General features: G+C 34.4%; 1 non-coding gene across 1 annotated transcript; it reads left to right on the top strand.

Moving 5' to 3' along the window:
* The first annotated feature begins 1,250 nt into the window (after positions 1 to 1,250).
* Positions 1,251 to 1,369, top strand: LOC118893747. The gene has a single exon (XR_005019589.1). It is a non-coding gene; the product is annotated as a U5 spliceosomal RNA (small nuclear RNA).
* The last annotated feature ends 11,518 nt before the right edge of the window (positions 1,370 to 12,887 follow it).

The raw sequence follows: 12,887 nt of genomic DNA, 5'->3' as shown, positions 1-12,887 counted from the left end.
CAGGGTTTCTAATAATTGCATCTGATTACTGTCTCCAGTTTGAAGATAGAGAAAGAAGCAAAAATGAATGAGCATGTCCATCCCATGTGAGGTTATTCGGGGGCAGTTACCATGGAGGAAGGAATCTTTGGTTTGGCTTGAGATTCCTCTTTAATTTCTTTTTTAAAAAAAATAGGTGAAACGTTTAATTTTCAGAGTAGGAAATCATACTTAGCATCTTTGTTATAGGATTCCCCTGTACAAACAATGCAACGGACAGAAACCGCATAGGTGATGGTCTTCAGGCCATCAACATGCTCTTACACTTGTCACGAGAAGGGTTAGCCAATCTTATACTGATAAATATCAGGAAGATCTCAGATGAATGATAGAATTCAATACAGATGACTACAATGTTCAAGTATATGTGTTCCATTTGTGTTAAAATAATCTTTAATGTTCCAAGTGAAAACAACAAAACAACAATAAAGTTAGGCTTGGGTTTAAACCTTTTTTTTTTTTTTTAATTCATTTATTTTTGGCTGTGTTGGGTCTTCGTTTCTGTGCGAGGGCTTTCTCTAGCTGTGGCAAGTGGGGGCCACTCTTCATCGTGGTGCGCGGGCCTCTCACTATCGCGGCCTCTCTTGTTGCGGAGCACAAGCTCCAGACGCGCAGGCTCAGCAGTTGTGGCTCAAGGGCCTAGCTGCTCCGCGGCATGTGGGATCTTCCCAGACCAGGGCTCGAACCCGTGTCCCCTGTATTGGCACGCAGATTCTCAACCACTGCACCACCAGGGAAGCCCCTAAACCATTTTAATGTAAGTCTGATCCTTGTATACAATAATGATAATAGTATCCTATTGGGAAAGAGTGAATTGTATTTAAACAATAATTGCAGACAAATGACTTGTAAATCAATATGTGAAAAGGCATCAAGCTGCATAGATTATTCATTTTCTGCCATGTTCTTCTCTGGGTTAATGCTCTGAAAATATGATTTATAGTGTGGTTTTAATGAGTAACGTTCTTTTGGATATGATTGTTTCATAGAAGTTAAAAAGGTTTAATTCTAGTAGTACCGAACACTTTAAAAATGTGACTATGAAATTACCACAAAACTGAATTTGTTTTAGAGAAATGATGAAGATGCACATGTAAGAAGTTTATAAATATTAAGTTACTTTGGAAACAGTTATTAATTTGTACAAAGTGATGCATTTTTTATATGAAAAAAAGCGACGATTTTATTTTTAAAGATGACTTTAAATCCATACTCATGCTTCTCTTCATAATTGAATGAATCTTTTGCCTTTTACTAAAGATTCATGTGGGGAGGGAAAAGCATGACTGTTGCTTCAGTTTTTTGAGGCCTTGTGGGAATAAACAAGGCTGGGAAAAAAAAAGATGACTTTAAAATATACAAAAAGGACAGGTGCTGAGACACAGAAGGAACTTGGTCTAGATGCTGTAACGCTGCACCAGGGACAGAAAATAATAGAGGAACAGTTGTTTGTTCTGCACGTCAGTGGAAATCAGTGTGGAATTTGATGCAATCTGAACCCATAAACCAATTTATAAAATTCTTGGTGTAATGAATTCTCTTGTCCAATCAGGCATAAAGGCTGAGCTTTATACTAATTTTGACATGGTGGTAGAATATAATATCTGTACTTGATAGTACAGATGAAGGAACTGAACTGTGCTTTAACACCAGAGATTAGCAGAAATCTTGTGAAGTTCTCAGCCATTAAATGTGTGTATTTGAATAATTCCTACCACAATCTTAATGTCAGGAAGACCCTAGCTGACATCTGGGTTAAGTTGAGTTTAATTAAAATATGTTAATAATTCACCCTATTAAGAATTACAGACAGAAATATGTTTTTCTTTGAATCGTAAGAATGAAATTTTACCTATTTAAGGTATACAAATGAACACTCTAAATAAAGCTTAGTCTATATATAGTCTATACATATAAGAGTACAAGAAGATGATTAATATGGATTTACCATCATTTCAGTTACTAACACCTGGTCTACTTGATAACTCTGGTAATGCATGTAAAAATAAGTCTGATCAGTGGCCTCAAGGAAAAAACAGACTACAGTTAAAATCCACTTAAATTTCTTTATAATTCTGTAAATCAGTAAACTTATTTTATAATATCATGCCTTTAGGGAATCTTTATTACATTAACTATGACATAATATCTTTTTCCTTAAACCAATTTTTAATGTTTCTAGATGTGTACAGTTATAATTTCATATATTAACACTAACAGGGAGAAGAGAAAGCTATAATTATTGAAATATAAATGCATAATGAAAGATTTTAATTACAGAATAATAAAAAAATGAGTGTCCTTTTAAATCAGGCATAAGATAGAGATGTCTTCAAATTAACTACTGGGTATCCTAGAAAATGAAATAAGATAAGAAAAAAAATATATATAAGAAGTAAGAAATTGAAAAAGGAGAGACAAAGCAGTTGTTACTTGCGGATTATATGATAATCCACATATTGACTCTAAAAGAATTTTCAGATAAAATATTAGCATTAGAGAGTTCAAGGTTACAAGATCTGAGATATGAATACAAAAATCACCAACGTTCCTATATATCAGCAATAACCAATTAGAAAATAAGAGATCCTACTGGTAAAAATGTAAAATGTATGAAGAAATATATCTAACAAAATATGTACAAGAACCTTACGTAGCAAATTATAAAGCACTTGCAGAACATAGAAGTAAAACTCAAATCAATGACTAAATTCAAAGTGATTTCAGTCAAAATCACAACTGGGTTTTTCACAACACATAACAAACCAATTGCAAAGTTCATATGAAATAACAGAAGATGGAGTAGATGCAGGTCTCCCTATTTGTTCCTTTAAATACAGCTAAAACCTTGCAAATTACATATTTAAACACACACACACACACACACACACACACACACACACACACACACGAAAACTCTGAAAGAGAGAGAAGGTAGACAAGCTAGGGAATTGGGACCTGATAAGCCATATTGTAGCATGTTCCTAGAGTTTTCTTTTTGCCTCATATACCTTGGACTGAGTGAAGAAACTTTCAACCTAGAAATGCCAGTGGGTAAAGACAGATTTTAAAAAGAGCCCCACAAAAAGTTTACTCTCTCTTGCCAAAGGATTAGGAGAGGGGCACCCTAGTAAAGCAGAAAACTTTTAGACAATATTTGCCCTACTGCAGTGAAACACCCCAGAGAAAACTGTTGCCCTATTCCTACTCCCATAAGTCATCAGAAAAGTAAAAACTAAAGAGACTGTCAAGACTGGCATGTTTGTGGAACAACCAGATAGAACTTTCATCTGTTGCTGATGACAGTCTCATTTAATTTAACCACTTCAGATAGCAATTTGGGAATATTTCGTAAAGCTGAAGATGGGCATACACTTTCACATAGCAATTTTACATTTAAGTGTATCCCTAGTTAATAACTAATACATATACATAAGAAGACAAGTACAAGAATTTTTATTTTAGCACTATTGGTGTGATGGTTAATTTTCATGTGTCAATTTGACTAGACCATATTTGGCTAAACATTATTTCAGAGTGTGTCTATGAGGGTGTCTCTGGATGAGATTAGCATTTGAATCAGTAGACTGAGTAAAGCAGATAACTTCCCACAATGTGGGAGGACATCATCCAATCGGTTGAGTGCTTGAATAGAACAAAAAGGTGATAAAAGGGAGAATTCAGGCTCTTTCTCTGCCTGACCACTTGAACTAGGACATTGGTCTTCTCCTGCCCTCATAATGGGACTTATACTCTATGTGTGTGTATACTATACATCTATATCTATATCTACGTATCTATCTATGAACCTATGTATCTGTCTCCTATTGATTCTGTTTCTCTGGAGGACCCTAACAAAATTGGCTTTTTTTTTTAAAGGTGGCTATAACTATATCAATAGCCTATCAACAAGAAATAAATTTATAAAATATATTAAATAATCCTTTGTCTAAATACCAGTTACAGTAAACTAGAACTGCACAGATATATGTCTCATAAAAATATTAAGTGAAAAAAAGAAGATGAATGTATGTACAGGACAATATTATTTATGTAACCGTTTATGTTGTACAGTACGACACCACACTTTTAAGATGTCTATGGTTTACATGAACTGATACAAAATTAACTGTAGATAACATGAAAAATTTAAAAATATATTATAATCCCTGTGGCAACTACTTAAAATGAAAATAAGCATAAGTAAAGGCCAATGTAAAAATTAAAATGGAAATTAAACTGATGTCACTGAAACACAACTCTGTTTTTTCAGTGTGGATTGGGAGTCCTTCCCCAGTTTTCCAAATTTCTCCCCAGAATGTGGAGTGTAAGGTGCTGATGTGTGTGTATTAAACTGGAAAGCCTGGGGAAAAAATGGAATTTAAAAAATTAAAGTTTTAAAAAACAGGCAAGGAGAAACCAAAGAACAAAGCAACAGCAGCAACAACAAAGGAAAGGAGACGGTAGAAAACAAAGTGGTAGAAGCAAACCAAGCTTATCAATAAGCACTTTAAAGGTTAATGAACTAACTAATTAAAAGGCAGAGATTGTCAAAATGATTTTAAAAAACAGGATCTAACTACACCCTGTCACAATGTGCTCTATGTAATCATCTTGCAATCATCATTTCATAGAGTGATTGTGAATTATCTCCAACTCCCAAATACTACAAAGGCTATAATATAAATCAGTGCAATTGTACCGTAAATCTAAAAGTAACAACCACCTTCATGCTTTCTTTTATTTTTTATTTTTCTTTTTGTTTTCAGTCATCTCTAAGATGTTGTCCCCATCTCCAACTATATTCTGCTCTTTTATTCCAATTGCCAGAAGAGAGCTCTGAGTAGCCCACCTCCTGGCCAGCGTATCTTTTTTTTTCCAATTTTTTTATTGTGGTAAAATACACATAATATAAAATTTACCATTTTAGTGTTAAATAGATTCATAATGTTGTGCTGCCACCATGACCATCATCACCAGAAGTCTTTTCATTTTGTAAAACTGAAACTCTATACCCATTAAATAATAACTGTCCATTCCCATTTACCCCCAGCCCCTGGAAACCACCATTCTACTTTTAGTTTCAACGAATGACTACTCTAGGTACCTCATGTAAGTGGAATCATACAGTATTTGTCTTTTTGTGACTGGCTTACTTCACTCAGCATAATGTCCTCAAGGTTCATCCATGTTGTGCATATGTCAGAATTCCCTTCCTTTTTAAGGTTGAACAATATTCCCTTGTATGTCTAGTCATCCCTCAGTATCCTTGGAGGATTGGTTTCAGGAGTCTCTGCAAATACCAAAATCCATGGATGTTCAAGTTCCTTACATAAAATGGCATAGTACAATGAATATAGTTGGCCCTCTGTATCTGCGGATTTTGCACCCATGGATTCAATCAACAGTGCATTGAAATTTCAATTTTGGTTGGTTAAATCTGCAGAGGCAAAGCCTGCAGATACAGAGGACCAAATGTATACACCACATTTTGTTTATCCAGTCATCTGTCAATGCTACTATGAACATGAGTGTACAAATAACTCTTCCAGGCATTCTTTCAATTCTACACCTGGAATTAGAACTGCTGGACATATGATAATTCTACTTTTAATTATTTGAAGAACCACCATACTGCCTTTCACAGTAGCTTTACCATTTTACATCCCTACCAATAGTGTACTGGATTCCATTTTCTCCACATCCTTACCAACACTTGTTATTTTCTCAGTGTCAGTTCATTTGTTAGACAGTATTCATCCTAATGGATTTGAAGAAGTATCTCATTGTAGTTTTGATTTTCATTTTGGTAATGAACAGTGATGTTAAACGTCTTTTCACATATGTGTTGGCCATTTTTATGTCTTCTTTGAGAAATATCTATTCAAGTCCTTTGCCCATTTTTGAATAACATTCTTTGTTTTTTTGTTGTTGAGTATTAGGAGATCTCTATATATTCTAGACATTAATCTCTTATCAGATAAATGATTTGCAAATATTTTATCCCATTCTGTGTGTTACCTTTTTACTTGGTTGATAGTCTTTTTATACACAAAACTTTTTAGTTTTCAGCACAATTTGTCTATTTTTTCTTTTGTTGCCTGTGCCTTTGGTATCATATTCAAGGAATCATTGCCAAATCCAATGTTGTGAAATGTTTGCCCTATGTTTTCTTGAAGAGTTTGATAGTTTTAGGTTTTAAATTTAGATCTTTGATCCATTTTAAATTAATTTTATATATGGTGTTAGGTAAAGGTCCAACTTCATTCTTTTGCATGTGGATGTTCAGTTTTCCTAGCAACATTTGTTGAAAATACTGTCCTTTCTTCACTGAAAGGTCTTGGCACTTTTGTCAAAAATCATTTGATCTTATATGTGAAAGTTTATTTTTCTGGGCTCTCTATTATATTCCTTTGGTCTATATGTCTGCCTTTATGCCAGTACTGATTACTGTAGCTTTGTAGTGAGTTTTGAAATCAGGAAATGTGACTCCTCCAACTTTATTCCAAGATTGTTTTGGCTAGTCGGGGTGCTTGAGTTTCCATATGAATTTTAGAATGGGTTTTTCTATTTCTGCAAAACAAGTCATTGGGATTTTGATAGGGATTGCATTCAATCTGTATATCACTTTGGGTAGTATTGACATCTTAACAATACTGTCTTCTAACCCATGAGCATGGGATGTGTTCCATTTATTTATATCTTATCTTTAATTTCTTGATTTATAGGTTTTTGTTTTTTTAAGCACTTTGAATATATTGGCCCACTGATTTCTGGCCTCCAAAGTTTCTGATGAGAAATACACCACTAATCTTATTAAAGATCCTCCTTGTATGTAACAAGTCACTTTTCTGTTGCTGCTTTGAAGAGTCCATCTTTGTCTGTCTTTCAAAAATTTGATTATAACATGTCTTGATGCACGTGTCTTTTAGTTTTTAGTTCAAATTCTTACTTGGAGTTTGTTGAACTCCTTGGAAGTTTATGTTCATGCCTTTCATCAAATTTTGGATACTTCAGCCATTATTTCTTTAAATATTCTCTCTGCCCCTTCCTCTCTCTCTTCTTATATAACTCCCACAATGCATATATTGATCCAGTTGATGGTTTCCTACAGGTCTGTTAGGCTCTGCTATCATTTCTTTAATATTTTTTCTTTCTGTTCCTCAGTCATGATGATTTCCATTGTCCTATCTTCAAGTTCACTGATTCTTTTTTCTGCCTGGTCTAATCTGTCTTTTAATCCCTCTAGTGAGTTTTTCATTTCAATTATTGTATTTTCCAGCTCCAGAATTTCTTTTTGGTTTCTTTTTATGTTTTCTATCTCTTTATCAATCATTCCATTTTGTTCACACATTGCTCTTTGACCTCCTCCACATGTTCCTTTCATTTTTTTGAGCATCCTCAAAGCAGTTGCCTTAAAGTCTCTGTTCAGTAGGTCTGCCATTGGTCTTTTTCAGGGACAGTTTCTGTTGATTTTTTTTCCTTTGAATGTGCCATACTTTCCTGTTTCTTTGTATGCCTTGTGATTCTTTCATTGAAAACTGGACAGTTAAATCTAATGGATTTAATCCTGGAGATCACATTATCCTACTTCCCTAGGGTATGCTGTGCTTTACTTTGGGGGGGGGCAGTTGTTTGTGTGTTTATTGTTTTGTTTTGTTTTTGATTGATGTACACTGCCTCTGTGACACAGATAAGTCTGAGGTATAAATTTTAGATCTTCTTAGGTCTTTTCTGAGCCTATGCATTTCCCTGGGCAGGTGTGGTGACTTTCAAAATTTTTAAGTATGTGCAGTTGCTTTTAAGTGTCCTTTTCAGCCATTAGGACTCAGATAAAATCTCACCACATCATAGAGATTTTCTGATTACCATAACTAAAGTAAGTTTCCTGTATTCTCTGTTAGACTGTTGCTTGTTTCCTTTATAGCTCTTATAGCATTTTATAACTGTTTTGTTTGTTGAATTATATTTATTTATTTATTCATGTTTGGCCCTCTGCACAAGAATGTCAGATACATCAGGTTAGGGATCACATCTATCCAGTTTATTATTTTCATCCCCAACAACTTGTCCAGTTTCATGCATATAGAAAAATTTAAATGAATCTTTACTTAATGAGTTAGTGAGTAAAGGTGGACTAAGAAATGCAATCAACTCATTATCTAAAGAACAATTAAAGAGTAGTAGGTAAAATAGATGCTATTTTCTTTTTTGTTCAGATAAATTTACGTATTTATGTCAGTCAGGATTTGTTAGGTTATGCTACAGTAACAACCAATATCCATGGCTTAAATCTCAGTGGCTTAAAGTCCAAAGTTTATTCCTCTCTCATGCAAATTTATTTTGAATCTGGGAAACTCTCCATACACTTGTCCTCTATAAACACGTGTAGCATTAAACATTCACATCTACACATGCTCCCATGATTGCAATGGCAGAGGAAAAGAAAGGCACAGAGAACTGGCAAATTAATGCTTCTAGCTGAAAGTTATAATGCAAGTTATGTTCATATTTTATTGGTCAAAGCATGTGATAATGGCCATACTTAACTTCAGCAGAGTGAGACAGTACAGTCCTACCATATGTCTAGAAGGAGCCAGGAACCAGGTAGCAGTAGGACAGTAGTTATGTCTGCCACAATGAACAAATTGAATAACATGCTTTGTAGAGCTCATTCTTCCATTTTATTCTTGGAGAAAATGCTAGTATCAGCCCTGAGAGATGTGTGGGGAAAACAGACTTTTCATCTAACCTCATATTTTCTGTGGTCACTAGAGAGAATCACTGAGGTATTGCCAAAATAATGCTAACTTAAATTCTGCAATACATAACAATTAAGTGAAATAGAGTGGTGACAAATAAAGTAATATAAGGAATAATATCACAAGTAAGAGCTGTGTGAAATTAAACATATAGATGGCAACTCATATAGATTGGAGTTTTCATGGAAAAAGTGATCTCTACCTTCTACTTAATTTTGCTGTGAACCTAAAACAGCTCTAAAAAATACAATCTACTAAATAAAAAAAAAATTGCAAATGAAAAAAGCTAACAAGAAAAATAATGAGAGCACTTACCAAAAAACCCACATGCAGGTAAGGAAAACTGCATGAACAATAGTTTATGTAGAATAGGCTTAAACAAGGGAAGAGAGTACAATATTTAGTTTGGTGAAGATGTCAGATTACCTAGCAAGGGGTAGGTTACATGGTAGTGGAACTGACAGACTACAAGAACAATTGGGATTGCATTTTATAACCAGTGAGAAGTCATTGAAGGGAAGATGGGGTAAACATTATGCAAAACTAACTTAGAAAAGTTGAGTAATTTTCTCCAACTCACTTACCTAGAAAGTGGAAGAGTTGAGATTTGAATTAGTGGGCTCAAATGCAAACATCTGTGCCCTTAATACTACTTTATACTGTGTCTCAGATTGAAGGAGAAGGAAAGTAAAATTAGAAGAATATTCTAGGAGTGTTGTGATAAAGGATCTGAAGGCTAGACATAGGAATATAAAGAAAAAGATATCTCAAAGCAGTGTGCAACTTGATATTATGTTAAATCATTTCTAAGAAAGCAAAAGTTAACCAAACTCTGTAGTAAATAAAAATTTAAAGCAGTTCCCTGAAATTAGTCTGCCATTAACTGTAGGTGATGAATAACTTTAAACAACACTAATTCACTTCTGGATATACCTACAGGCATTAAGAACTATTTAAAATATCTTTGCCTCAAAACATTCTATACAGAATCAATTAAAAACTATCAGTACAGTTTCTTCTAGCACCTGGAGCAGGTTTCCGTGGAAGTAGCCCCTAGGCAACATTTTGTTTCTAGAGACCAAAAATGTCTTATTACTCAAATAACCAGGTCTTTGTTTTGACTTTACTTTTTTTTGAGTTCTGTTTTGAATGTATGTATGTGTTTGTATATAAACATAAACGTATCTATCTATCTAGAGGGATGGATAGATAGATGGATTATAAGGATGGATATAGATATACAGTATATATGTGTATGGATTTTGCCCTTATGTGAACATTACAATTAAAGTACCTGGACAGATTTTATTAGAAGAACAAAATGAGCCTAGTAGAAATACAATTGTTGTTGCCTTTAAAAATATCATAACTCTCAAATTGCACCCTGAATGCTGCTTCCTAAAATAATGAGATGAGAGTTTGGAGGCCTGGGTGTGCTGCTAACATTTAACTGTGTAACAGGGTAAGCAAGTTTGGGGCTTTAGATAACATATAGGAAAACCAGTTGCTGGTGAGGATAAAGTACAGTTGAACTGGGTAGTCGTTAAGAACTCTTGATAATCTAAGCTTTTATAATGTTTATGACTCTAGATGCCAAATAAAAATAATGGTTAAAAAATATGGTGATCTTAACATGTGCCAGGCATGATTCTAAGCATTTTATATTAACTGACTTATTTTACGTATGTTATGTATATAGTGATAGTCCCATTAGCTTAGCTATGTTGCCATAACAAAGTACCATAGCCGTGGTGGCTTTCACAACAGAAACTTATTTTCTTATAGTTCTGGAGACTGGAAGTCTGAGATCAGGGTGCCAGTATGGTCAGGTTCTGGTGTGAGCTTTCTTCCTGGTCTGTAGATGGTTGCTATCATACTGTGTGCTCACATGACCTTTGCTCAGTGTGTGCACTCTCGGAGAAAGACAGCAAGCTCTCTGGTGTCCCTTTTTATAAGGTCACTAACACTATCGTGAGGGCCCACCCTAATTACCTCTCAAAGGCTCTGTCTCCAAATACTATCACATTGGTGATTAGAGCTTCAACATATGAATTTTGGAGAAACACAATTCAGTGCATAGCACCTATGAACTAGATACCACTGTTATACACATTTAAAAATTAGGAAACTGACCCACGCATAGCTTAATAACGTGATCATAGGTCATACACATTTAAATGATAAAACTGAGCATTATCAGTGGTCTTTAAAAAAATGTTGTGGTACATCTCTGAACCTTTCTAGTTTCCAAAAGGTGTTCCTGACGGGGATATACTGGCAGCTTTTCACTCATATACTTTTTCTTACATCATTAGGAAAAAGTAAATAACGATAAACATTACAAGTTTACAAATCTGAACTGACATAAGAACATTTCAGATTGAATTGGCACAATCCATGATTTGAGGCTTATGAAGTTTTTGAAAAACATGAATTTGAATTTTTAGAAGACATAGAAATTTCCAAAAGAAGTAAATATTAAGGACTATAAATAGCAATAGCACCTTTTGCTAAAATTCTGTTGCTTGTTTAGAGTAAGCTGGACTATACAAAGAACCTCAGATTTTGCAACTGGAGAGGCTTTGCTTGAGAATGGCTGAATTATCAGAAGTCTAACAAGAAGAGCTGGGTTGAAAGCTGAGGAACATGATGAGGAAGTTTTCTTAGTATGATTAAAGATATTCTATAGTTTGCTATTTTGCTGAAGTTTCAATGGAACTGAAGATGTATAGTGGTGAAAAAATTTCTCTAGGGATCACCCTTCAGGATAGTTCTTTCATTAGGAAAGACTATTAAAAATTAAAATCTGAAGTATTTGTCAGGCTTTATTTAATCTGATGTAAGAAAGAGGAGAACAAGCATCTGAGAATGTTTAACTAAACTAATTATATCAATAAAAGAGCCATATTATCCAGTTTAAGGAATATGTTATATGATATGAAGTACCATGGATGCCTTCCTGTTTGGGCTTTAAAAAATGTATCTATGTATAGGAAAAATAATTTTTTTGTGACAAGAAAAGGGAGCATCTGCTAATAACTTTGAGTGAATACATTTCTCTATTAATAATAACCTACTGGGAAGTGGCAATTTCATGCTGGCTAACTGATTTTATTCATCTCTGGAAAGTCTTTGTCTTCAATCTCTGTTCATGCTCCCTGATCCTCCAATAGAACAATAATAAACAAACAATTTCAGTGTCACCTAGTCAGAGCCGAAATGATAACCAGCGTTACGAATACTTGTTTACTATGGTCTCAGAAATATTCTTCTGAAAACATTCTTTTGCCTTTGGTAGTGGACAGAAAATAGAAACTAAAATGTCTATTTTAAAAGTTTTTAAAATAAATTATACTCCTAAACAAAATGTCCAAGCATCGTAGTTTTTTTCTGAGTATAATAACTTTATAATTCAAAAAATACACTTTCACTTTATGATAGAAGCATGGTATTTTAAAAGGTCACCTAACACACCAAAATTTTCTTTCTGCTCAGTGACATGATAGACTTCTGGACTGCCTGTTTAGAATTCTGTTACACTTGTTTGTTGTAGAAAAAAAATCATAGGTTATAGGGCCTAGTTGTTTTGTGATATAAATGGGGTAGGTAAGTTTAGATTTCAGCCTCAATTCTTTGGAAGACTTATGGAGATACTTGGTTTGGCTATAAGCTGATTCTTTGTTTCCAGTTAAACATGTAAGTCAAATTTGATGAGAAATTGAGGACCTTTATGACTAGGGAATCAATTCACTCAGATTCTACTAAATAAGAGCTTCTCTCAGCTAGATTTTATGTTCATGATAATTCCTTTTGGAAATTCAGTTTGCTAAAACAGAAGCTGTTTTTAAAGGTATAGCTGATAACCTACATAGAGAACGCAAAATGGCTGTTTCCTTTTTTTTTTTTTTTTTTTATTTATTTATTTATTTTTGGCTGTGTTGGGTCTTCGTTTCTGTGCGAGGGCTTTCTCTAGTTGCAGCAAGTGGGGGCCACTCTTCATCGTGGTGCACGGGCCTCTCACTGTGGCGGCCTCTCCCGTTGCGGAGCACAGGCTCCAGACGCGCAGGCTCAGTAGTTGTGGCTCAC

This window comes from Balaenoptera musculus, chromosome 3 (genome assembly GCF_009873245.2).
Source record: "Balaenoptera musculus isolate JJ_BM4_2016_0621 chromosome 3, mBalMus1.pri.v3, whole genome shotgun sequence".
Lineage (NCBI taxonomy): Eukaryota > Metazoa > Chordata > Mammalia > Artiodactyla > Balaenopteridae > Balaenoptera > Balaenoptera musculus.
Note: the sequence above shows the minus strand (reverse complement) of the source record. Positions and strands in the feature narration are given on the sequence as shown.